Consider the following 26,166-nt stretch of genomic DNA (forward strand, 5'->3'; position numbering starts at 1 on the left):
TTTTCATAAAAGTTATAGTTTTTTGAAATTTTACTCAAATATCCGACATTTCATTTGCAACAACCTAATAGTTTCATTTTGCCAAGAGAGCTGCCATTCGTTCTTCGCGAGCAACCACCTCCCTTGCGCTTGTATATGGCCTGACGCTCCCTAGCAAGAAGGGCAACGGGGATAACTCCCGCGATCACTATCACGGCCGGTTCAGAGACTGTGCGGTACGCAGACGCCACCCGTAAAGCTCCTCGTCTCTGTACTTGCGCGAGGCGTCTACGATATACCTCCTTGTCAATAGCGCCAGCCCATACCTCTGCGCCGTAGAGCAGGACAGACTGCGTTGAGCTCATCAGGAGACGTCGCCTACTAGACGTAGGCCCCCCAATGTTTACCATTAGCCTACTTAGCGTCGAAACTCCAGCCGCAGCCTTGTTACTGACGATGGTTGAAGATCGCTTGAAGGGCGATGTCGACCCATAATATGGTCAGACCTTGAGGGGAGATGCAAAAAATCGATCAGCACTCCACCTGTTAATAGCAGTGTTAAAGTGAAGCCTAAGTCATTGCTAGGACAAAAGACAAGTTCTCATTATAGTTTCAGTGAGTTAAACAAGGCACAATACAAGCCTAGATTGCTTGATGCCAACAGTAGTCCATTAGAAGTCCAAACAATTATCGTAGAACACTCTAAGACCCAGCTATATCTTGGAAGTTCCCCTTTATATGCTCATAACCTGCAGAAACGGAGAACTAAAGGTAACTAAAAGTCTCCTAAAGACATAAAGGGAGAAATCTATTCCCAGTGATCAACGATACAAATTTCGTAATAAGTTTAGATTTTGTATGGCATATCTACCAAGGAATACCCAAAAATTCCAACGTGGTAAGACACTAATCCTGATCATATAGTCAATATTTCAGTGTAAGAACATGTAACGCACTTTGGATTCCCGTCCTCTCTCTCTTACCACATGGCGACGAGAGCATTGATAACAGAAAGAAATACAATCAGAGTAAGGTTAGCTTACATCAGTATCTTTTGTTAAACTGCAAGGATTCACAGGAGCAAATTATTTAGACATTGAAAGCAAGGAAAACAAAATTTATTAAAAGAAACTTGTTTACGAAAAAGTGCCTAAAGCTAAGTGCCGGTAATCAGAACTCTCAGACTGTACAGCGTTGTGCCAAAAAGTACCGGCCAAGTGTGAGTAAATACGCGTGCGGCCGAAATATTTATATATGTATGTTCTTACACCCGCTTGTTGTTACTGCAAATATCTGATTACTTTTGACTATTGTGGAATAAGTAAGCAGAGGCTTATCCCACTACCCGAGATTCTCTTTGCGCCCAAACCTTCATCTGCGGAACAAAAGATACTTTCGGATTCTTGCTGGTGTTGTATGGCTGACACTTATCTTGCCGGCATATTGATATTGAAATGAGATGAAGAGAAGTGTGAAGTGAAATATATGGAGCCCGGCCCAACATCTGCTATTTGCCCATTCATGCGCAACACCACCGCATCCCGACATGGAGGTTCATTTATGTATATGCTTTTATTTTTTCTGCTATAATACGAGAGGTAATGCTACAACTTGCACAGCACGTCTTCAAGTTGGCCCACTCTTCCACACCGAAGAACAGACAGAAGCAACAAAAACCCATCGATAGGCATAGTCAGAATAGCTGGAATGAGTCAATAAGCGTTAGGAAGTCAGAAGATTTTCAGAAATTGTTTTTTCGTGTGTAGACCACAAATACAGATTTTGCAGAGTTGCAAAAATAATTGTGCAGCTATACAGAAGTGATTGTCAACAAGCATTCGGACAGTCGTCAGAGTTCAGTAAAATTTGACAAAAAGGGAATTCATACATACAAAACCAAGAGAGGGTAGGACTCGGACGTCAAGTGCTGGTATATTGTCAGAAAGGCCTGCATTTGCAGATTCCATTAGAAAGCAAACACTTGTGGAATCTAGCACTTGGAGTCAAACCGCATAATGGCGCAAAGATAAAACGGAACACGCTAAAATGACACGTACCTTGCAGAATAATATCAATCAATCGATCAATCAAGTGAAGTTAGTTGTGATTTTGCTGTATCAAACCACCACCAGGTGGCGTTGTTGGTGTCGGATAATTAAGTATAAATACTCCTACATTTAATCAAGTAGTTATTTCAGTTTTGACCATCGTTGTGATAGCAGTGAATAAAAAGGAGACAAGTCGGGAAACCGGAAGCTGGACACTTCAGGCATGTCTGACCATTTCGCAGTACAACTTAAACTGTCCTCGTCCTCCCAACTGCGAAAGCGAGTGATGACCACCGTAAGGTCCTTCGCCCACACTGACTGGGACAAATTCAAGGCAGACCTTGCACCAAGGCTGAACTTGAAAAAACTCGCAATTGACCGTAATCTATCAGACATGGAGATCGACGAAGCCATCACCTTGGCCACAGATGCCATTAATACTGCTACACCCAGAAACACAAGGCTTATCAAAGTCGACGAGTTACAATATAACTCAGTCCCTCACGATATCATGCTTCACATGAAAGTCAGGCAAATATGGCGTAGGAAACTCAAACGGATTTTCCACAAACTCGGAAATAAAGTTAATGCTGAGTATAAAGCATTGCTTTCCCGGATTAATTGTCTGAGTACAATAATTCGGCAAAGAGTGGCGAATTTCCGCAACAAAGAACTGACAAGGAAACTAGCAGATATTAAGCCCGGCCCAGATATGTTTCAGCATATCAACAGGCTAACCGGCAAACACAAGTCCCGCAATATCGCTCTCTCCAAGAACGGGGAGCACATCTGCAGTGACGCTAGGAAAGCGCAAGTTCTCGCGGAATCTTTTGAGACTCAGCTCAATTCCCCTCCGCCTCAAAACAACCCGGCTATATCGTCGATTGTTGATTCAACAATCAAGGCCTTCGTCTCTGAGAGCTCCAAGAAGCTAACAAAATTCACCACAACCAACACCTCAGTCAAGCCATCGGAATCGCAACATTTTCTGAGTTTACCTCAACTCACCGACTTAACCAGAAACCTCAACGGTAAAAGGTCAGCCGGGCCTGATGAAATCCCGAACTTCGTCATAAAGAACCTCCCCAGAGCCTCACTGAAGTTTTTATTAGCAGTTTTCAACAACTGTATTAATAACGGCTACTTTCCATCCACATGGAAAGTTGCAAAAATTATTGCGATCCGAAAGAAAGGAACCTCCAACGAGCCAAGCAATTTCAGACCCATTTCCCTATTATCCAACCTTGGCAAACTGTTTGAGAAAGCATGGACAATTGGGCTAGTCCAGCATTGTAATCTCAACAAAGTTATCCCTGACCACCAGTTCGGATTCCGCTCTAAACACGGAACCCAGCACGCGCTGAGCTACCTACACGAGACTGTCGTCTCAAGACTTAACGTCAATAACAAACCTACAGTAGCATGTGCGTTAGATTTAGAAAAGGCCTTCGACCCCGTGTGGGTAAACGGACTTATATATAAATTAATAGATAATGACTTTCCTGTCCCGATAATTAGACTTGCGTTAAGTTTCTTCGAAGATAGGCACTTTTATGTCAGCGTGGGGAATGAATTCTCCGATCTCTTGCCGGTAACGTCGGGTGTACCGCAAGGATCCATTTCTGGGCCAACCTTCTACAACATCTTCACGGCTGACGTTCCGATCCCCGATGACGGCGTTGAACTGATCCAATTCGCCGATGACACGCTTATCTTCGCTTCGAACCTCCACCCCAACAGGGCAGCCAAAGCGGTTGAGAAATACATTGTAAATCTCTGCAGGTACTACCGTAGTTGGGGAATCAAGATTAATGAGGGAAAAACGCAAATCTGCACCTTTAGGAGAAAATCTAGATACTTAGGTTCTAGAGGCATCCATAGGAAAGCTAAACGCTTGAAAATGAGAATCGGGAACACCACAGTGAGCGGATCTACTTCGATCAAATACTTGGGAGTAACCCTGCATGAACTCCTCAAGTTCAAACCCCACCTTCAGCTCGCTATCAGCAAGGCACGCGGTGCAGTCAGTAGCATCTACTATCTTCTTCGCAAGACAGTAGGTCTCAGCACCAAAACCAAACTGACCCTGTATAAGGCCCTTATAAGACCTGTTATCTGTTACGGAGCACCAACTTGGATCTCTTGCTCCAACCAAGCAATGGCAAAATGCGAGTCATTCGAACGCCGAATCCTTAGACATTGCACAGGCTTGTCTTACAACTGGAAAACAAAAAAGATCGGTAAAAACACCGAAGTGTACAGGCGAGCCAAAGTCAAACCACTTCGAGAACACGTTCTCACAATAATGGAAAGGTTCTTCGAAAGAACGGAGGACCACCCCAACCCATTAATTCGGCATCTCTACCAACAGGGTAAAACCTCCCCATTGGCCACATTCTTAAGGCCCTGCCAAATCGTGAGTTCATCTCTAAGACCCAAAATCCTAACCCTTTTTGAAACTCCTTGCCTGGTAGGGGTGGATAGAGGATAAGCACAGGAAATTGTAATGTGCTTATTGTAAATATTAGTTAAGGATCAATTATGTTAGACTAAGTTAGGTTAAGTTAAAATAAGTTAGGTTAAGTTAAAATAAGTTAGGTTAAGTTATATGTAACTAGGTTAAGTAAGTAAAATTTCACCTTCTCGCGCCTTTAGTGCGGGCGCAGTCTTTTTGAAAAGCCAAGATCATAACAAAAATTGTCAAGAAAGAAAAGAAAAGAAAGAAAAATATACAAAGTAAAGTAAATCACAGAGAAGGTCGGGTTGGCCAAACTATGTAATAGTCACCCGTTTGATAGCGTTAAGACCAATTAGCCGTTATTAAGCTAGCAGTAAGTAATAATTGTCTAGTCGTAAGCCACTATGAGAAAATAAATGAAATGAAATGAAAAATGAAGTAGTTATTTCAGTTTTGACCGTCGTTGTGAGAACAGTGAATAAAAAGGAAACAAGTCGGGAAACCGGAAGCTGGACGCTTCAAGTACGAAAGGTTTTGTATATTTCTTAGTACGTAGCACGTAATATACCCATATACAGGATGCGGCAGCATAACTTCCTTTTTTCAAAACTCAATAAAAACTATTGTATGCATCGGAAAATATTTATTTATTTTTTATAATGTAGGTACATGTCTAAAGTTTTTATTTACATTGTTTTGAAGATCAAATCTGTTAGATGACGTCCCCCATTCTCCATACATTGCGTAAACCGATTTCTGGCGTTTGTCATGACTCTTGTTAGCAAAGCAGATGTTATTATGTTGGCAATTTCTTCTTGGATGTTGGTCTTCAAATCTTGTAGGGTTCTTGGACGGTTCACATAAACACGGGATTTCAAAAAACCCCATAGAAAAAAATCACAAGGGAACAGATCGGGAGAGCGTGCCGGCCATTCCAAATCGCCTCTAATTGAGATAAGGCGCTCTGCAAAGTGTACCCTCAAAACAGCCATCGATGCTCTTGAAGTGTGTGCTGTTGCACCGTCTTGTTGGAACCAAGTGTCCCCCAAATCCAAATTTTCTAGCCGTGGGAAAAAAATTCTGTAGCATGTTTACATACCGGTCCGAATTCACTATCACTGTAACCTCATTTTCCTCAAAAAACCAGGGACCAATAATTCCAGCTGAGGAAATTGCACACCACACTGTGACTTTGGGTGAATGCAAAGGCTTTTGATGCAATTCTCGAGGGTTGGTGTCAGCCCAGTAGCGCATGTTTTGTTTGTTAACCGACCCACACAAATGAAAATGGGCTTCATCGCTAAAAAAACAATAGCACCCTCGGGAACGACATCAGGAAGAAGCTCACACGCGTTCATCCGAGAATTGAAGTCACGTTCTGAAAGTTCCTGCACTATTGCCATCTTATAGGGATGAAAATGAAGATCATCACGAAGAATTCTTCTCACAGAACGATCGGATAGTCCAAGGGCAGATGCGTGTTTGCGCGCAGAACGCCGTGGCGATCGCAACATTGACGCTCTCACTGCTTCAATGTTCTCAGGTGATCCGAGGCCGAGGCCGAGGGACTCCAGTTCTTCCCTTTGTCGCACTTGCAGTTTGTCTGAATGTAGTGACCCATGTAACAATTGATTTGCGGTCTGGGACGGGAGCCAACGGGGCCAAATTAAAGCGATTCCGAAATGGACGCTGTATTGCAATAACCGAACATCCGCTTGAAAAGTAAACCTCAACGGCAAAGGCACGCTCCTCACTATTCCAACGCATGATGGCGACTGAACCGTGTCGGGACAAAACTTTACAGTATCCCCTCTTGAACGAGACCACTAGCGCTCCGCTATGACATCAACTAACTGAGTGGCGCGCATTTTAAAAACGGAAGTTATGCTGCCGCACCCTGTACCATATTATGTGAGAATATCCACTTTCGGATGATATTGACATTCATAGTCTTGAATTTGCAAAGATGCGACAACTTTGAGCTATTATAACATTGTTAGTAATAGTGCGATGCCCACCAAACTCGGTGAGATCAAGCTCTGTGCTATACCCTATATTTCGCGGTGCTAGCATGAACTTAAGGGGGGTTTTGCAGCCACATACTAAAAATTATAGTAATATACTCTTATTAACTTTATTTGTACAGATATCAGTATGCAAGGTATTTCAGAGCCCAGGCACCGTATAGTGGCAACTTTTGATTTTTTTTTTCAGATTTTTAGGTTGGGTAGTTTCTGAGAATGGCCCCCTTAAAGGAATGATCACTTTCAACTCCCCGCACTCCCCACCTTTCCAGCAAATGTAAAAACTAAGACCGGCTTGGAAAAGTACTAACCAATACCTTTAATTTGATACCCCACATGAATATATTTGATGAACAAAAAAATTTACATCCCTCTTTTGTATGTATGGGAACCCCTCCTTAAATTCGTCGTAAGAGGATGTAACTCACTGTATTCGTAAGCATTCACAGTTCCCACCTTTCTACCAAATTTGATGTCAGCCGCTATAACCGTCTCCGAGAAAAATGCGTGTGACGGACAGACAGACAGACAGTGAACCGATTTTGGTTTTGTGTTTACACAAAACCTTAAAAAGAATGGAAAAGACCCAAGAACGTATACTTTTTCGGTATAAACTCAAACTCGGTCATAAAGCAGCGGAGGCGACTAGGAATATTAGTAACGCATTCGCAGCTGATACGGTAAGCGAACGAACAACCACACGGCGATGGTTTGAAAAATTCCGGTCAGACGACGTAAACCTTCAAAGTGAGCCACGTGGTCATCCAGGACCATCGATTGACAACGACGAGTTGCGTTCGCTAGTCGAATCCGACACACGCCAGTCTGTGAGAGACATTGCAGAGAAACTGGGCGTACACTACTCGGCAGTTTCCCGGCACTTGCATCAACTTGAAAAAGCTCGACAAATGGGTTCGGCATGCCCTTGCGGAGCAAAACATGGCACTTCGAATGGAAATTTGCAGTTCTTTACTCTCCCGCAACAAAAGCGATCCCTTTTTGCACAGAATAATAACATGTGATGAAAGTTCTGGCGGTTTAACATGAGTGCCTGCCGTGTAGGCATAATCCAACGGTCCTCTTCGGACACGGATTGATTTTGGGACCACAATCAGAGCCCCGCCATGACTGGCACACCGGTACTGGTTTATATTGAGTGGAGGCTCAGCATTCATACCAGTGGATGCGAGGCCTATTTAACACCTCTGCCGCAACTAAGGGGTACGGCATCCAAGTTGTACAGCGCAACTCCACGCTTGAGTTCCGAGGAGCTCTGCCCGCGATGTAGACATAACCACCATGAAACTCCCACTAGGGGGCCAACCGGAAATAACCGGGCCGAGAACACATCCTCCAGGAATTCTCCTGGAGCATATGCTCTCAGAGGGCCGTCCCTATAACCTCCGGCGAGGCTTCGTGGCCAAAGCCACTTCAGATGAGTCCCTTGAAGACTCGGGTCTGATGGCCCTCTTCAAGTACGTGGGGACGATACTCCCCAACGGGTTGACTGGAATTAGCTCAAAGTGACATGTGATGAAAAGTGGATATTATACGACAATCGCCACCGATCAACCCAATGGCTAGATGTTGATGAGCCACCGAAGCATATGGCGAAACCGAGCCTCCATCTGAAGAAGGTAATGGTGACTGTTTGGTGGTCTACAGTTGGAGTTATCCACTATTCTTTTTTGGCACGTGAAGAAACGATAAATGCACAGAAATACTATGCCTAACTCGAGGAAATACAACAAAAATTGAGTATTCAACGGTCGAGATTGCTGAACAGAAATGATGTAACACTCCTTCACGACCTCATGTAACCAGAATAACGATTCAAAAGTTGAACGAATTGCAGTATGAGAGTCTGCCTCATCCACCTTATTCACCGGACCTTTCGCCAACCGACTACCACTTTTTTAAGCATTTGGACCATTTTTTGGCGGAAAAACAATTTAGGAACGAAGAGGTCATCAAAATTGCCTTCGACGAATTCATCAACACCAATCAGTTGGACTTCTACGAAACTGGCATAGATGCTCTTGAATCTCGCTGGGAGAAGTGTTTTGAATCGACTGGCACCCATTTTGATTAAATAAATAAATTTTTGTACGCTTTACAGTCGTTTTAAATTTTAGGACGACAATGGCCATCTCACTTACAACAACCAAATTTTTTTCACCAAATATAGTCATGTGGGGTATCAAATAAAAGGTCACGATTAGTACTTTTCGAAATTGGCCTCAGTTTTGACATCTAATTCACATGGGCGGAGGGAGGGAGCTGGAAGGGGGTCATTTTTTTCACGGGGTCATTCTCAGAAGCATCCTACACTATTCTTTTCCGAGAGTGATTTTACCAAGTTTCACTTTGTTGTTCATCAGTTCATCAATGCTAACAAGTCAGACTCTTTTTCGTTGGTGTAAGTCAAATCAGACTTGTTAGCATTGATGAAGGGAACAAGTGGTTCCCGAAATATCGAAATTTGCAAGAATAAATATCTACACCAACGAAAAAGAAACAAGAAGTTTTTTATTATTTCAACACTCAGATCTGATTCCAATGATATCTAATTTTCAAATGAATCAGGTGCCACGGACGCTTTGTTGTCTTTTCAAATGAATTAGACCTGAACTCTCAGCTCAGCATATGGGCAATTTTCTCCTTGCCACCGATGTTTCAGAGCACATTGAAACTGCGTGCGAATCGGAGCTTGTTTCTTATTATTATCTTATTGTATCTTTAGCTCATATGGGAGCCAGCCCGATCGCCCAAATTTCTGAAGATAGGGTTAATATATTCCTGATTCTTAAGGGCCACATGTACAATTAAGGTCCTTTACCAGAATCTTGCCCTACTGGAAAAGAATACCAAAATGTGCTTATTAGGCCGCAGAGTGTGTTTGTGATCTAGACCCAATAATAAGAATGCATTTAGTAGTGTTCTCAGAAATGAAATAACAGATTGATTTGCGATTTTTTGTTTTGAAAATAAAGAATGAAATAAAAATAGGCAAATCGAGATACCGGAAGCTGGACACTTCGGGTATAAAGGTTCTGTGTTCCTCTTATGTTATGCATACACGGAGGTGGAAAATCTTAGAAAGACAAATCCGCCGCAGCTCCATCGCCCGAAGGCCGGAACTACAGCGGGCGCGTGTGGGATTCACACTGACTAAAAACCACCCCCGGTCTCTCCAACCCCAGCCCCGCGGGACCACCATTGAGGTATTACTTCGCGGGGTAGGTTTGCTCTTAGGCACTCATCCTTCTCCTATTTACAGCTTTCCTTCTTCTTTGTTCCTTCAGCAACTCCTCCTGCATTTGGATGATTGCGGAGCCAACCGCAAGCCACTTCTCCTCGGACTCCAGCATCTCAGTAACCAAGCTCTCCGGAGTCCCGCTCCTGCCCAGCACCTGGTTTAAGCTCCTTCTCTCCATCGCAAATCGTGGGCAGTGAAACATCAGATGCTCTGGATCCTCCGGTACGCCATCGCATCTGGGACAGTTCGGAGATTCATCCAACCCAAAGCGGTGCAGATACTGGCTGTAGCAACCACCGTGTCCCGTGAGAAACTGGGTAATGTGGTGGTTGGTCTCCCCATGTTTTCGCTCAAGCCACACCCTAATGTTGGGAATGAGCCTGTGCGTCCACCGACCTTTCGTAGACTCGTCCCATCTGCGTTGCCAGAGATCAAGCGACTCTGACCTTGCCGCATTTCTACGCTGTGCATGCCCCTCCATACGTGTTGCATTGTACAGGACACTTATTTCTTTGGCCAGAATGTCAGCCGGGATCATGCCTGCCACCACCAATACTACCTCATCCGATGTGGTTCTAAAAGCACTGCAAACCCTCAAAGCCATCCGCCGGTAAACCGAGTTCACCTGCTTCCGTCTCTGAGAGGTTGCAAGCGCCTCTGCCCACACAGGCGACGAGTAGAGCAGGATGGAGCGCACCACTCCGGCTAGCATCAAGCTCTGGCAATGTTTCGGTCCACCAATATTTGGCAACATTTTTGCAAGTGCCGTGGTGGCACTGGCTGCCTTTTGGCATGCATACTCTAAGTGCTCCCTAAAACTCAATTTGGTATCAATTATTACCCCCAGGTATTTGATAGCCGGCTTTGATACGACCGTATGTCCACCGACCTCCACTTTTACAGTGTTATTTTTCCTGCGTTTCGTTATTAAGACCGCTTCCGTTTTCGCGTCCGCCAAGGTCAGCCCGACCTTCTCTAGCCAGGACTTTACCGCTCTCACTGTTTCCGTCGCGTAAACCTCCACATCTTCTGAGTGTTTTGCTGTAACAACCACAGCTAGGCCATCAGCAAAGCCGACAATTGTAGTCTCCTCTGGGCCGGGAAGAGCAAGCACCCCATTATACATGATATTCCACAACAGAGGACCAATCCCACCGATCCCTGTGTTACCCCGGCTGTGACAATGTACTCTTTGGGGCCCTCATCCGTCCCGTACCAGAAAGTCCTCTCTGAGATGTAGTTTTCCACCAAATTCGCTAAGTATCCGGGGAGACTTATGTTAGCCAACGCCCCTTTAATTCTATTCCAGTTGGCCGAGTTGAATGCGTTTTTGACATCCAACGTCACCACGGCACAGCAGCCGCCAGAAATCAGTGCACCTTTGGCCATATTTACCACGATGTTAATTGCGTCCACCGTGGAGTGGGCGCGTCGGAAACCAAACTGGCGTTCCGATAAACCATTGCTGGCTTCGACGATGGGCAGGAGTCTGTTGTAGATGACTCTCTCCATCATCTTCCCCATTGTATGCAACAGGCAGATAGGACGATACGACGCTGGGTTTTCAGGTGGCTTGCCAGGCTTCGGAAGCAACACCAACTTTTGCTTTTTCCACTGGACAGGGAATATTCCTTCTCTCATATTGAAGACATAAATATTATACTAACCACCGCATACTGATGCTTATATATTAGAGGTACGCAAAACATCATCTTAGTAGACAATGTGATATTATATCACTTTTTGAAAAACGCGCTATTGGAAGTTAATATCCCAGAGATCACCTCTCATTACCCTAATCGTACATATGAAGTTATACCATCAGCACCCAACATTACATATTACTAGAATGGCTTTCCCTGCATTTATTACATTCATAGCGTAAAGTTTACGCAAGAGAAAAAAAACAAAACGAAAGCTCCAATAAGGAGATAAGATAGCAAATAGAACTATATTTTCACATGCAAAGAACACGGAATCATGACTTTGCCCAACGAGCATTACTTCACTTGCTTGGTATAATTATCCCTGCCTATCACACATAAAATCGAAATCACCTTTTCACATCAAAGGCAGCCGAAAGAACAGATACGCAACCGGTAGTCGGTATTCTTCTTTTTCTTCAGCCTTTGTACCGTTCACAAGCGGGGTCGGCTATCAATAGTCGGTATTGGTACTCGATAATCGCCTCGGCCGCTCGTACAAGGAAGCATTACATAGGTAAATGCCATACATACACTTTAAGCCAAGAATCTACATCCCCATTTTTAGATGCATCCGAAATCACATTCTAGTCCAAAGCCAGCCCCAAGTCAACTGAAAGGAAGTCCAAAGCCAACCTAAAGCAAACCCCATACTTGGCAGCAGTTTTGTGACTTTGGGACCATTTGAGGGCTTATTCGCCATAAACAATTTCCGCATCCACTTTTGCGTCCAGTGCAGCTTTGATTCTTCCTACTACATACTATCAAGAATACACCTGCACACATTTCTTACCCTTTTTGGGGAATGTCCTGCCATGCAGGATGCATTTTTGTCCACAGCACTTTCTTCCTTCCTTCTAATCTCTTCAGTAATCGACCTATTCAACGCCCTCCCCCCATAAGTGCTTTATGCGCTGAGGTCTGGACACCGTTGGGACCTATCAAGAATTGTAATATTATTTTTAAATCATGAACTGGAAATATATCTAGTATCTTTTTCATCCGGTATCCGGTCTAGGCCTGCCTTAATAAGGAATTCCAGACATCCCCGTTTTGCGCCGAGGTCCACCAATTCGATAACCCTAAAAGCTGTCTGGCGTCCTGACCTACGCCATCCGCTCCATCTTAGGTAGGGTCTGCCTCGTCTTCTTTTTCTACCATAGATATTGCCATTATAGACTTTCCGGGCTGGATCATCCTCATCCATCCGGATTAAGTGACCCGTCCACCGTAACCTATTGAGCCGGATCTGGGTATCTTTGTTTTGCTGGAGGATTATGTCCGAAGTACTTACATCAAACTTTTCTGGGAGTTCGGCTCTCAAAATCAATATACGATATTGCAGCTCTCTTCTCAAGGATTCTGTAAAGTATTCCAACGCCTCTGGCCATCGTACATCTCCACACCATTATGGAACTTCCACCAAATTTAAGGGTTGGCTTTACATGACACGGCTACAATTTCCGACTGGCAGTTTTCGACACCGTTCGTTCCCAAACAGTTGATTTCGGGCTCATCGGACAACAACACCTTACCTCATCGTCAGTCTACTGCGAATACTTTCTTGCGAAATCTAGACGTTGTTCCATATGCCTGTAACAAGGGTTTTTTGACCTTGTCTCTTCCTCATAAATAGCGTGCGGCGATTTTTTTTTTAGCTGAAATGTCATATTTAAGTCTGAATTGACAGACCATTTAATTTAAACTACATTTTCCATGCATTATGCGAAGCCTAATAACAATTTTTTTTTTATTCAAAAACAGTTTTTAGCGAACCTCTTTTATTTGTGGTTGGAAGATAATTTATATTTTTGCTAATTCCACTTATTCAACCCACGATTACGCTTGTCAAAAATGAGAACCGTCAATGGGACATTTCCTTAAAAGTCTTAAATTTTTGGCAGATTTTTGAATCGATTTTAATAAGGTGTTCTTTCACACAAATAATATATTATCATTAATTTTATTTGAGCATATATCGGCTGTCATATGGAAGATCGCGGTTCAAATCTCACTGGTGGCAATGGAATTTGTATCGTAATTTGACATTGGATACCAGTTGACTCAGCTGTGAATGAGTACCTGAGTCAAATCAAGGTAATATTCTCGGGCGAGCGCAATGCTGACCACATTGTCTCCTAAAGGGTACTGCTATCCTTTTATGTATCGTTACGGTTTTGAATGAAATGCTCTAACAGACTTCGAAGCCCTGATTCAATTGGATTTTTGTGCCAACGATTATCATTATTACATATCGGTATCAAGGGTATTTCGGAGCCTAGACACCGTATAGTGGCCGCTTCATTTTTTTTTCAGATTTTCCAGTAGTTCAAAGTAGCGTTCCAAGTTTCAAAAGTTGTTTGTGACCATTCTGAATGTGAAATTTTATTAAATTTAAATGCGGATTTCTAAAGACAAGTTTAGATAATAAAACAAAACAATTCGGGATGCTGGGCGCTTTGGGTATAAAGGTTTTGTGTTCATCTTATGTGAGGAACTCTCTGTGCAAGGTTTTTCATTCGTACATAGCTAAAAATGCAAAATATTTCTCCACTAATTGTTAAAATGCAGATATACATATGTATGCACACATATATCAAAAACATAGTGCTCATCCAAAATAAACAAATGTTGCCCATTCAAATTGACCTAACACATCTTCACGCAAACCACTTTACTTAAAAGAAGCTAAAAAAGGAACATACATGTCTTACAGTGCAATAAATTTACATGAAATGTAAAATTTTGAACGTCCATAACTTTGTTAGTTATAGTTGAATTTCATTCAAACTTCCCAAAATTATGCCTTCTAGGATGAAATTAAGGTTTAGGTAATTTTTTTAAATATAGTAATATGCTATTGTTTACTTTATTTGAGGAGATATTGGATGAGATGTTTTCGAGGCCTAGATTTCGTATAGAAGCTCCATTGCCATTTTTTTAAATTTCTCGGCCGGATAGGTTCTAAGAACGAGACCTGTTTCACTTTTTAGGACACGCATTTTAAATCCTCACTTCCGTATGTTTCGGCCAACATCAGAAATAGGATTATTTCCGAAAAGTGCAAATCGAGCCTTTCATTTAATAGCCTACCCTTTTGCATGAATAGAGAGCCCCTCCTCATACTCAAGGCAAAATAGCGCCACTCGCTAGATTTAAAGGGATTCATAGACCACACCTTCTGACCAAATTTCGTGACAATTCGTTCAGTCGTTTCCGAGTAAATCGGGTGTGACAAACAGGTGGACATCGAAGTCTCCTACAAAACCTTAAAAAAATCAAGTAAGTCGAATGGCCGAGCAATCTCAAAATGTATCCAGAAGAAAAAGGCGTCCCAAATACGATTCATATGAAAAATGTACTGTTTTGTGTCTCCTTGTTGGTTAGTTAGTTACTCGTGTGAAATTTCATGACTTAGCGTTTTCTGTTCACTCCTTGGTGAAGGATAGGGCATCCGCAGTCAGAATGTGCCTCAGTTTCACTATCATCAAACATAACGCTGTGCAAGTGATTAGCTCACAAAAACGAGACAAACAGCCACTCATGATGACTGAGATTCGAACCCAAAGCAGCGAGATTCGGAGGCTGATGCTCGACCCCCTCAACCACTGCATCGTCAATTTCATGACTTGCCTCCACCAAAAAAATTTCAATACGGCCTTCTTAGTACTTTTCAGCACTAGTCTAGCATTTCATATCAGCTGGAAGATACAGGAACTAGGACCCAAAATGTAGATACTATATAATAGCTCCAAGTGTATGCCCTAAAAATGAAACAGATTTCTTTCTCAGAACCTATCTAACTGAAAAATTTGAAAATAATTACCAAGGATGGAATTCCGTTATCTGTTCAAATAAAATTGATAGTATGTTTCCATATTTTAAAAATTCATCACAAAGGCCCCCTTAAATTCATTCCAGGAGTACGATTTGGTAGGAGCATTGAGGATATACGTGGACCATAAAAAGTGGAAGCAAATTTCTCTGCGTTTGGAATGATGCAATATCAAACGGCTACTACCTTAGGTTCCCTCAATCCTTAGGAAAAAAAAATCTAGCTGTGGCCATTTCTTTTAGACAGATAGGAGCATCTATCTTTCTAAACTACTTTCCCTTCTCGCATTAATGTGCGAGCGGGTATTACCACATGGAGCGGCGCGTATCGAAGTACTGAAAACGGCTGCATGTGCCAGAATTTATCAGATATATGACCATGCTATGCCTTATCATCCACATTCCGGGGAAACATATACACCAATTACATGGCAAGGATCAGCAGACACGATTAATTGCTCTCATTTTATCCGTCTCCATATAAAATTCTTCGCTAGGATAAACTCAATACTCACCCTCTATGCGTGCTTTATTGCCAAAAATAAATTTGAGTAGCAAAGTTTTACTTTATTTTCACCTGGGATGAATACGGCAGATATTTAACTAGCTTCTCGCGCATCATAGATGTGTCATATGGGGAACAGAGACAAATTTTCCCTCATTTCGCAAATCACCAATGCCGGGACCGTGTGGGTCATAACCTTAAGGTTTAAAAATAGTTTAGAAACCATAACATAATCTCACAATAGAGATCGGCAGTTAGTTAAGATATGTATAATATAAAGCTAAATGCATACTAATCTAGCCTGTCATGCACCTAACGCATTAGACATGAAAGTATTATTCCATATATTTTTTTTTGTTGAGGATGCTGGGAACCCTGAGTCCGCACCAACTTGGTGACGGACCGGACCACTTGGGAAACAATTTACTTCCTCCACGGACTCCTCTTTTTTGAGTTAAACCAAAATTTTCAAAAACAGAACGAAACAACTGACCGACGGTTTCCAGGGCAGATCAGACGCTGCCTCACCTCTGCCCTGGGAGCAGCGTGATCGGAAGTACGACAGATGGAAATCGCTCCACCTAAATATAACCGCAAACACGTAATGGGTACGAATTATATTCAAGTGAAATCCGTCATAAATCCAGACCTAACACGCTGCTCCCAGGGCAGAGGTGAGGTAGCGTCTGATGAGTTGCCTCTGATTTCATTATTCCATATATTTACTATGAGAGTATTCATACTACTCAACAGCAGACGTTCCGTGTCCAGCAAAGCACACACGAAAGTATTCTTTCTATCCAACAAATTGGCTGCCGAACTCTGTAAGTGTCAGACATAAAATAATTTTTCCATACATTTACTGAGAGAGTGTCCGGATAACTCAGTGGTCAGAACACTAGGCTGTCGTACGAAAGGTCACGGTTCAAACCTCACTGATTTTCCCAAACGTGGTCCCATGTGTAGAGTGCAAAGTGGACTTCTATTTGATTTGTAATTTCGCGAAAGAAGTAGTGTTACGCCAAATTTGTTCCTTTTTCCGCTGTGAATTTATCATCAACTTCAATAAATGAACGAATATTTACAACGTTACTTTATCGATAAAAACCACTACGATGCTGTTTTTGACACGCTCCGTGATAGGCACGGAACGCCTGTTGCTGGATAGTATGAATACTCCTCAATTAAATGCCTGAAATTCTTTTGTGTCTAACACGATAGGTGCTGAATATGCTACCCGCTGGATAGTATGAATAATTTCCTCGTATGAATAGAGCTTTAATCAAACTCCTCCACGTAAAGTAACACAGAGGGCCCCGCGGGGATATGGGGTGAAAATTGGGGGTGATTTTAGTAGGTAAAAATCCCACACATTGCTGCAACCTCTTTTTATAGTTTTGACCTCTATCCATAAAACAAAAAAATACATCAAAGCTGTCTCTTTTTTGCAAACTAAAATACATATAGATATGGCTCGAACTAGAACTAACGGAATCGGGAGAAAAATAGAAACTATACAGCTTTTAAAAAATTAAATTTTTAAGGTTTTGTGTAAAACTTAAACGTAGAAGTTATAATAGGTCAAAGTTGTCGCCTCTGTGCAAATTCAAGACTGTAAATGTCAGTACCGGGGGCCTCTAGTCGCGTAGGTGCAAGAATTAGTTCAGGGCTAAATCCTTCCCCATTAATCCCTCGTGCGTTAATTTTTTGTGATTTTGTCCCATCCCTGATCAGTCTGTTAGACAGGTTTAACTCCCTTGGTAACGAAATTGTCAGTGGTATCATCCCGCTTCGAGACTTCACGTCTTTCCTAGAGTAATTTACCCCTGGTGGCTTTAGTTTTTTTGAGTATTGAGTCTAGGCAAATGAATAAAATCTCTGTTCTGACAGGGAGATAATATTTGTGAACAAGGACCCCCAGCCCTCATCTCACCGAACTGCTAGCATTCGAGTTAGCTGCAGCACGTGCTGTCCGGTTCCAGGTATTTTTTCGCGCGATCGGTATTCACGATCGGCAAACTTGTTAGGGGAGTTTGGTTGGTTGACCGCCTTGGTGACCGTGTTTGCGCCAAGATGATGCAATGCTGGACTCTCATCGTAATACCTTCTAGCTTAATGCCTTTATTAGGATATCAACTTAATGTCTACATATATATTTTTCTCAATGAACTTATTCAACCATTGCTGTTTCCAACTCGTTCTGAAAGAATACATGCTGCTAAAGTTAGGAAGAATTCAGCTACCTGGTCTAAAAACAATATCAATTTTCCAAGATAAGCTGAAATTCAACCGTCTTTTCCTATAGAAATACTAGGATATGTCGTCTATTTTCCAAGAAAATGCCGTTTTCTAAACCTATTGAGCTTATTCCCAAAAAGATAAATACTAGCTTAAAACTGGTCTATTGCATATACATTATACAGGCTATCTTAATCTATTCCATTGACAATCTACCAATATCCTCACAGAAACGTTGTATATCGTTTCGATACTAAGATAACACATCGGATTTCGCAACAACGTTCAAGCTTAAGCTAAGTTTATTCACAGATAGTATTCCCGTGGCTAAACAGGATTTTGAGAGTTTGTATTCAACTTGAATATGTACCACGATTCCGGAAATGAGTGCAAGCCCTCTTCATGTCAGTTCAAAAGGTCCAAAATGCACCTAGCGCTTTTTGCGTCTACTCTTCTTACCTCCTCGCGTGATCGCACTTTTTTGCCAAACTAAGGATGCCCAAGAAGAGCGTTCAAGGGCGCCAGAAACTGCAAATGAAACACAGGAAGAACTTCTGTTCTTCTTCATGTTGCTTGTAAACATTTGAGTTTATAATCCTGATTTTTCAAAGTTGCTAGTTTGGGATGCATTGCTTCATTCGATTCGTTACGGTCTTCATATCCCTTTTCTTAAGAAACAATGAAAAATACTAGCCAAACCTCTGACAGAAACAATAAAGAACCCCTCACGTAGACCATGGTAATGGAGATGAAGATGTTGCATTGGACTAATGGCGTGACACGTTTTGATCACATCCGAAATTAGGATATCCACGATCGAGATCGAATTCCACCGATCGTGGAAAAACTTCGAGAGAGGCGTCTTCGATGGTATAGTCACGTAATTCGCGCCAACGCGAATTCACTTGCCAAGATTTGTCTGAACATTGAAGTCAATGGTAAACGACCAAACGGCCCTCCAAACAACGGTGGCGAGATTGCATCCAGATCAGGCATTTGATAGGGTCAAACGGCGAGGCTGATCACGACGAGCCGACCTCGCTTGTGAACGGGGAAAAAGCTGAAGAAAAAGAAGAAGAGTGTGAGAATCACTACTAATTTTTGCTGATTTGTTGTTCATACTGTCGCTGTTACATTTTTCACTGCTTAACTCCTTTTTGTTTTGAAAACAACATAAAGAGCATACATTACTGTAAATTATGTATTTAAAATTTCGAACCCTTTTGTTGCAAATGTACTAGAGTACTGTGATTAGAGCACTAGGCTGTCGTACGGAAGATCACGGTTCAAATCTCACTGGTGGCAGTGGAATTTATATCATGACTTGACGTTGGATACCAGTTGACTCAACTGTGAAGCAAGCAAAGTATTGCTTTTCACCCCACACGTTTGTGTTACCGCGATTTCTTTAAGTTTGGCAAGTGTGCATTCATAAAACCGCCTACAAGCGACAGCAACCAAGCCGGGCACCCGTTTTCACTTGAAACTTTTTGTTATGGCTTGGCAAACACGTAGAACTGTCATTAGATGTAATCTGCCGCCCATATAAGTTCGCTTTATTTGATTATGACGTGGTAACCTTTGACCATTTATAGATTTGTTAATAAAAGCTGGATTTACTTCCATCCAAGTTCAGTTCGGCCTACCATTATGCCTAAAGAGTTCGCACTTGATTGGCGGCCTGAACGTGGATGCAGTTGTTCTGTAAGTTTTGACTGTTCAGGCGGACGGTAATCGAACGAAAAATGATTCAGCTAACGTTTGCCAGACATGTTTGTTTAGGATATGAACGAGAATTTTGTGGGCACATTTATGATAAATGCTTACATACGAAAACATCTCAAATTCTCCTCTTAAAGTCTTCCACGTCCAGAGTTGAGCTAATGATATTGCGGCTTACCGATACGTGCATGGTTTGTTTAGCTTAACTGACGGCCGGCTGCACTGCGGGCTTATCTGGTGTAACTGACAGGCAGAACCGAACGTGGATGGCGGGCTTTACTTATCCGAATGTCCTATATCATCACTTATACTGGTACCGCTGCTCAGAGGTGGCGGTGAGCAAGACGGGGCTGCAACCCTGTCGGCCAAACCAAAACCAAGTAGCTAAAGGAGATCCTCCATAGTGGTGGCACCGGGAGACGCTGTACGCCTTTGACTTACCGGCCGTGATGCAGTAGGCGAATGCTGCAGAAGCCTAATCAGGGCGATCAGACCCGAGTCTGCACGGAGACTCATCTGAAGTGGCAAATTGGTCACGAAACCTCACCAGGGGTATACTGATATCATGGGAACCGCAATAGCCCCTGGACTCTCATACTTCGGGTGAACTCCCGTTGTATGTGAGTATAGCTCGGTTATTTGCGGTTGGCCCCCTAGTGGGAGCTTCATGGGGGTTGTTGGTTATGCTCAAGCGAGAAGAGACCTTCGGGCCTCGGCGTGGTGTTGCGTTTCAACACGGGTGCCGTACTCCTTAGTTCGGTAGAGATTTAGGTAGGTCTTGCATCCCCCAGTATGAATGCTAAGCCATGCACTTGGTATAGACTGGTACCGTTGTTGCTTGTCTCAGCGGGGCTCTGATTGTGGTCACAAAATCAATCCGTGTCTTAAGAAGACCGTGGGATTAACTCGTCCAGACAGGTGCTCACGTTAAACCCTCAAGGATTTAATTTATACTGATACCAAATTTAATGCTCTAAGATGAATTTAGGGGGTTTTCGGATGAATTCTTAAAATATGGTATGAGGCAGATATTGGAATAGGATATATTTTGAGGCCAAGATTTTGTATAGATGCATAATTGTAAATTTTGTGTGCTTTTTCTCACTGTATACGTATATGAACGCATCAAAATTGATGAAGCGCATCTCAATATTTCGACTTTAATGCGGGAACAAACGCTTACATATACATATGTACGTGAAGTGAATACCGCGTACTAACATACTTATGTACTTGTCCATCTTACTAGACGCTCCCCGCAATCTTCATTAGCATCTGCATATACCTGCCCCAAGTGTGATATTAAAATCATACTTAGAGATTTTAACACCCAAGTAGGGGCGGAGCTCATATTCAGGCGATACGTTGATTCCCATAGCCTACATAAAACACCAATGATAACAGACTACGGATTAATGAGTAAGCAGTATTGCACGAAATGGTTGTTGGAAGAACCTGGTTTGTGCGGAAAGTGATTCACAAACAAACTTTGGCCTCATCAGACGGGATCACTTTCAACTAAACTGACCACGTCTTGATTGAACGCCGTTACCTCTCAGTCTTAATGAATTTCAGGAAATATAGGAGGTCAATATAGATTCGGATCACTGTCTCGTTGACATAGTGTTCCCGGCTCGAATTACAACACTGTCTAGAATCCCCCCGACAATCAGGTGAGAGTGAATACTGGAGCTATCCACAACAAAGACCTCCTTAACACCAATAAGGGGCAAATTGATGCCGCAATAGCTACAGCTTACAGAGGTTATGGAGATGAAGCATCGACAGTTGATCTTCATAATCACCTGAAGAACAATATCATTCATACGGAATGACAGGTTCGACGATGAATGTAAGCTAGCAACGGAACGGAAGAACTCCATCGGGAGGTGAAACGACTTCAGATACAGAAGAAGCAAGCCTGGGAGAGAAGTACAAGGAGCAATCGCATTAGGTGCGGGAGTTTTACCAACAAGTCAGTAGGATGAAGCCTTATATACCTCGATGCCCATCCTGCCGAGATAAGGAGAGAAATCTGATTTCCGACCGCACGGTCGTTTTGGAGCGACGGGTTGAGAACTTTGATGAACTGCTCAACAACTAAAGTATTGGCGACCTGAAAATCGAATTAACTGAATACGACGAACAAATGCTGCCACCATCCAAACCAAAACACATCGCCACGAGCCGATGAAATTACATCTGAATTGGCCAAATATCGAGGCGATCAAACTATAATACATCAAGCGGTTCATCAACTGAAGCACAAGTAATGAGACAGCGAAACAATGCCTGACGACTGGCCATGAGGCATTATCTGTCCCATATATAAAAAGACGGATATGAAGCATTGCAGCAATTATAGAAGTATAGCGTTGCTGAGTGCCAACTATACAGACATTATCGGCCCAAACCAAAGAGGTTTCATTGCAGGGAAATCAGCAACAGATCAGATCTTCTCTCTCAAGCGATGGAAGAACTGTTGGGATATGGCCATGAGTTACCCCATCTTTTCCTCGATTTCAAGGCCGCCCGTGATAGTATAAGCAGGGTAAAACTGTACATGGCCATGAGAGAATTCGGTAACCCAGTCGAATTGATAAGACCAAGCTGGTCCTGACCAACGTGCGAGACCAAATAAAAGCAGCGCTGACGATACTGACATTGTGGGAAGAATAAAAGGAGATGTACAATTTACGCTTATCTAGATGCAGGAGGCGGCGCGAGATCTTGGGCTGCACAGTAATGAAGACGAAGTACATGGTGGCAACGTCAGTACCAAGAATCGAATCAAATCATTAAATGGTACTGATTAAAAGAACAATAGGAGACTGCAACTTTGAGACCGTTGATAATTAGTCCCTATCTAGGATCGAAAATCACAACCGATAACAGCTATGACGAAGAATCCTCCAACGAATTTTTGGCTCCAACATGAGGATGGATGATTCCGTAGCCTATAGAACGATAAGACGACCGTGTGGATTAAATCCGGCTAAGTAGATAACGTTGGGCGAGTCACTTAATCCTTATAGGTGGATGGATCATCCCGGAAGTCATAAGGTCAATATCTATAGTAGAAAAAAGATGTGGCAGACCCTGCCCGCCAGACGGTTTTTAGCGATATCGAATTGGTGGGAAACCGGGATGGTCTGTTGTTCCTTATGAAACCCGTCGAAGATAATGTGTTAGATTGACTTCAAAACTTTTTAGAATTATGTGTTAATTCACGGTCAGTCTGGAACTGAAAGTACTATCCACGTACCGGAAAGCCAAGCGGCATTATTACTTCAACTCTGGATATGGAAGGCCTTGAGACGAGAATTTGAGCATTTATCATCCGGATAGCTGAGTGGTTAGAGCACAAGTCCGTCGTACGGAAGTTCGCGGTTCAAATCTCACTGGTGACAGTGGGATTTGTATCGTAATTTGTCGCCAGATACCACTCCAATCAAGATCATCATCATCAACAGCGCAACAACCGGTATCCGGTCTAGGCCTGACTTAATAAAGAACTCCATACATCCCGGTTTTGCGCCGAGGTCCACAGTTCGATATTCCTAAAAGCTGTCTGGCGTCCTGGCCTACGCCATCGCTCCATCTTAGGCATGGTCTGCTTCGTCTTCTTGTTCTACTATAGATATTGCCTCTATAGGCTTTCCGGGCTGGATCATCCTCATCCATACGGATGAAGTAACCCGCCCACCGTAACCTGTTGAGCCGGATTTTATCCACAACCTGACGGTCATGGTATCGCTCACAGATTTCGTCGTTATGTAGGATACGGAATCGTCCATTCTCATGTAGGGGGCCAAAAATTCTTCGGACGATTCTTCTCTCGAACGCGGCCAAAAGTTCGCAATTCTTCTTGCTAAGAGCCCAAGTCTCCGAGGAATAAATGAGGACTGGCAAGATCATTGTCTTGTATAGTAAGAGCTTTGACCCTATAGTGAGACGTTTCGAGCGGAACAGTTTTTGTAAGCTGAAATAGGCTCAGCAGCTAGAGTCAAATCAGGATAATAATCCCGGGCGAGTGCAATGCTGACCACATTGCCTCCTATAGGATCTTGAATGAAGTGCTCTAACAGCCTTGAAGTAGGCTGCGATCCAATTGGATTGTTGTGCCGGCGATTATTATTTATCAAAAATGTTCATCAGCGATAAAGATGCCCATAAAACTCTCCCTCACAGCCTAAACATGAAACCCTCGCTCACACAAATAAACTGTCTGGCCGGTTGGCCCAATCAGCGGCCGCTTGAACAGTCAAAACTAGCAGACCAACTGTCTTCCATTAACGTTACGACCGCCGATCAGTAACTGACAGTCCGGGCTGAGCGTGGATGGCGGGCTGTATATTATCATTGATGGTGTGAAAAAAAGTTGTACTTAACTTGCAGCTTTGGGAGCTTGCCTTTATTACTCTTCCTACGTTATGTTACCATAATGAAGTAATGTAAAATTGCCGAGAATAGCGTCATTTGAGGTACCTTTCATACAAAGAATTAAAGGAAATCATGTCTTGATGTTTCCGTTCATGGCTCGACATATATCTGACCCCAAAATATATCCCCGCGAGCGTCCAGTTCTTGTTTGCGTTTCTAATCTGTGTCTACTGAAATGCAGGAAAATTGTAGTTTTCTTGTATATCTAAGAGAAACATCTTATATACCGCCGGCTACTTTGCACGGTTTCCAAATCGCCCAAAAAAAATCTTTTGCGATAAATAGTTCACTTGGTGTGGGAAAATGTGTACTTTTAGTAAATTTGATGTATTGAACCGCAGAGAGCAGCCTAGAGATCTGGAGAGATTGGGGTCTTCCGTTTTTTTCTTCTCAATATGCCGCCCGATAGTCAGACCCACACATACAAAACACAACGTTACGTCCGAAAAGCAATTTACATTCACGGGCACACTCACCTTTGCTAGTTCGAGAAGTCGCGAAGAAATGCTTCCTTATCCCAAAAAAAATCTTTTCACTTTTAATGCACGCAAACTGCACACATGTATCCTAGCGTATTTCCCAGAGAGCGATAAGAGATTAATTATGCTGGGTTTTCGTCCCGGACACAGAACCTTTGATGCGGTTCAATATATTACCGTACACACGAATTTCTCACGCGACCAGAAACGAGCCTCACGACAGCAGCAGAAGCAAAGCGAGCTCCTCCTTGACAAACGTTTTGTCGTTCGTTAATCCCGTCCTGGCAGACTATGTTTCTTTCCGTTTTCGTCCTGCCGCCTCACGCCCATGCACGAACTTCCCAAAACTTAATTAACGACGTTTTAGAACATATATTTATAAATATAAAGTTGAAACGATCGCCCGTCGTCACACAATCGAAAACTATCCACCGATGACTAATAAAACAAATTCCCCGACTTTTCCGACTACGCCTCCACGACCTCAGTAGGTGACGACGACCAGGATTGATGCCATCCAGCGAACTTCACGAATAAATTAGTACATGGATCGGGTAAGTTCTCCAGTAACAGGAATGTGTTACCTGATGGTAAGGTAAAAGCTGTCTGTTCAACAATAGTTTCTATATGTCAGCAATAGTACAAAAGAAAACAGCCACAAAATGCTTGTATGTATCTATATTTGATTAGTATTAACTTTACCAACTAATCAGCCAATTTTCTTTCTGCTCCCTTAATCAATTTAAAATGAGTTCTACTGAGCGAGCGAGCGTGCGAGCCCATCCTCGCTCGCTCGCAACTCCAATATACAAATCAACGAAGTGCGTATGGTACGGTGCGTATGGTACGATACGACATTCATAATTTGGCAGCGCTTTTCGTTTTCGGCAGCTACTTCTTGAATTTATTCAATTCGTATGCATTGATTTTCAAAACTGAGATGCATACTATCTACCTATCTTCATCTTAGTAGCATATTCTAATAAGTAATTTCATTTGCATTAATTTCGCCGATTTCAAACATCATAATTGAATTCAAACCTGAGGTAAGTGCACTGTTCGTTGTAGTAACTTTTATCAGTTTTCTTAACATAAAATATTCTGGCACGTCGATTGTCCACATACAGCATTACGACATTGGATGTAGTCTACTGAGTGTGGGAGGACAATGTTATGGAAAAGATGAAAAAAAAAAACAATTTAAACTGCGCCCTCTTCACGCTTGTATTCACTTATTATACCGAAAAAATTAATATGAGTAGCATCAATAATTGAAAGTAAAATATGTAGGATCTACTTCAGTCTCCAAAACCAATCCATTCAAATTGAATAAATTCAAAAACCATCTTCGAAAAACGAAACGCCTCGCTCGTGCTCATTGTGCATTAGTCAATATTGGACTGTATTCAATGGATCTACTCGGCATTAGCTGTTCATTTTGAATTGGACGTTACAGTAGAGATTACAACCCATT

General features: G+C 42.6%; 1 protein-coding gene across 1 annotated transcript in view; it reads right to left on the reverse strand.

Annotated features, from left to right (window-relative positions):
- LOC119660723 (guanine nucleotide-binding protein subunit beta-1) overlaps nucleotides 1-25,211 on the reverse strand; it is a 77,528-nt gene extending 52,317 nt beyond the window's left edge. The window contains exon 1 of the mRNA XM_038069376.1: nucleotides 24,690-25,211. The gene's annotated coding sequence lies outside the window, so the exon portion shown is untranslated. The remainder of the gene's footprint in view (nucleotides 1-24,689) is intronic.
- Nucleotides 25,212-26,166: the final 955 nt, after the last annotated feature.

Source organism: Hermetia illucens, chromosome 7, assembly GCF_905115235.1.
Source record: "Hermetia illucens chromosome 7, iHerIll2.2.curated.20191125, whole genome shotgun sequence".
Taxonomy (NCBI): Eukaryota; Metazoa; Arthropoda; class Insecta; order Diptera; family Stratiomyidae; genus Hermetia; species Hermetia illucens.